Source organism: Scylla paramamosain, chromosome 48 (assembly GCF_035594125.1).
Source record: "Scylla paramamosain isolate STU-SP2022 chromosome 48, ASM3559412v1, whole genome shotgun sequence".
Taxonomy (NCBI): Eukaryota; Metazoa; Arthropoda; class Malacostraca; order Decapoda; family Portunidae; genus Scylla; species Scylla paramamosain.
In genome coordinates, this window is record NC_087198.1 from 4816467 (window position 1) to 4818834 (window position 2368).

Genomic DNA, 2368 nt, shown 5'->3' on the forward strand with positions numbered 1-2368 from the left:
CATTATCTGATTTGATCCCTCTTGTCTCACCAGCCACGCACATACATCAATAGCCTAAACAGATGTGTAGAAGCCTTACAAAGGACTCCACCACCACCACCACTTCCTCCTCCTCCTCCTCTTCCTCCTCCACGCTTAACCCACATGGCGTCTGTGTGGAGCAATTACTGAAGGGAAGAAAGAAGGTGAGAAGCGAAATAATGCAGTGCTGAAGGAGGGAAGTGGAGCAGGAGGTGGAAGAGGTGTAGTGGGTGCAGAGAGAACAGAATGCAAGATATGAGCGCACAAGAGGAAAGAACGAGGGGGAAGAAGAGGGGAAAGAAGGGAAGAGTGAGAGTGGTAGAGGGTAATAGGAGGAAGGAGTGTAAAGCAAGGAAAGGAGTAAAAGAATGTAGAGGAAAGAAGAGAGGAAGGAAGGAATAAGGTGAAAAAGAGGGAATATGTAGTGTGAGACTGGGCAAGAGAAACGAATGAAAGGGTGCAAGAGAGAGAAAGGTGCAGGAGAAAGGAAGGAAAGCGAAGGAGTGTGGAGGAGGGAAGGAAGGCGCTAATGTGGAGAGGAAAACAAGAATGAATGAATGTAAGGAAAAGGAAGGAAGGAATTGCAGTGAAGAAAGAAAGAAAGAATGAAAGAAGAAGAGGGAAAGAGAGAATCGATGAGAGAAAGGAAAATAATGAATAACAATGGATGTGTAAAAGGGAAAGAGGCATTGAGTGGAAGCGAAAACGTGTTGATTATGAAAAAGGAAGAAGGAAATGAATGATAGTGAATGAAAAAGGGGGGAAAAAAGGGGAGAATCCACGTGAATAAATTGGGCAGAAGGAAGGAGTAAGTGGAAAATGGAAGAAGAGGAAGTAGTAAGAAAAAAGAAGAGATAAAAACAAAAAAAAGCACAGTAGCGATTTGTTACGAAAGAGGAAATACGAAAGAGGAAATAAAGTAGAGGAAAAACTATATAAATCCAATCACAATTCAGATTTAATTTCCTGCACGAGTTTGTTTTGTACTTTGTGTTGTGGTGGTGGTGGTGGTGGTGGTAGTACAGGTGTTAACGGCTGTGGTTGTGTTGCTGTTGTGTTGGGGCTGTGGTGGTGGTGAACCAGATGGTGTGGAGCTGGGCTTGTTGTTGTTGCTGTTGTTGCTGTTATCGATTTTTATATTGTTTTAAAGAGAGAGAGAGAGAGAGAGAGAGAGAGAGAGAGAGAGAGAGAGAGAGAGAGAGAGAGAGAGAGAGAGAGAGAGAGAGAGAGAGAGAGAGAATGTTAAAGGAAACCTGGTGTGTCGTGGCGTTGACCACACTGAAAGGCAGGCATCTACTCGTAACTAGGAGTAGCCGGAGATTATAGGAAGACGTGCCACGTAACAAGGAACATAATATACCATTTTGTCTCAATCCTTATTTATATTTCCAGTTCACATTACCCACATCAGTGCACTACACATTCTCGATCCAATGGGCATATTTGTTGCTCCAGTCCGGCACTACAACCAGACTTGTAATTAGAACCAGTGGAGTTGGCACCCCACTTTCCACACGATCAGCTACACTGCCCTCACGTTGACACCACTCGGCCTGACTCGTCCACCTGGCAACCTAACGCCGTTGGCTGCTAACTCCTGCAACCATACACCAACATAACTATTCTTACACAACCCTCACTATGCATTGCCCGATAATGGACAGTTGTTACCTAGCCCAACAATCACAATTCACTTTGTTCTCCCCGATAAGGAACATTATTTATAGAACCCGTTAAACACACAATGAATACTTAACACTTAAGTGTAGTTATCAATGCCTCCGAATAACACCTTATCCACATACTTAGTGCCACGAAGATTACTATAGAAACAAACACCCAACATACATTTCCGTGCATCCTTTAACACGCGGACAACAGCAAGATTTGAACGAGAGAATAACCCACATTCTCCAATAGCCTGTCCTTGGGTGGACACAGGGCAGTGTCCAGTGAGCCACGCTGTCTCACAACTGAGTTACTGCATGACTGACCGCAGTCCTCTCAGTGCTCTGACCTAAGCCTTGTCACGTCTTCACTTCCTCAGTACCAAATCATCGATGCACACCTCAAGCTCCAATTATACTAAATTACAGACGACTCCTCAAAGCATCACGTTGTGGTGAGCTGAAGCACACACCAACCATACATACCTTTCATTTCCCCTGAAGACTTAGGATTCAGTATTACACACATGTATGTGAGCCAAGCTGATCTGTATCATGTTTGGCTGAACTCTGTAACAACTTTGCTGGGTCACTTATCTGAGTGCCTGGCAAACACTTGAGCCGTGCAGACATCACTGCTGCTACAAGCCACTCAAGTAGTCACCAACCACTACACTTCA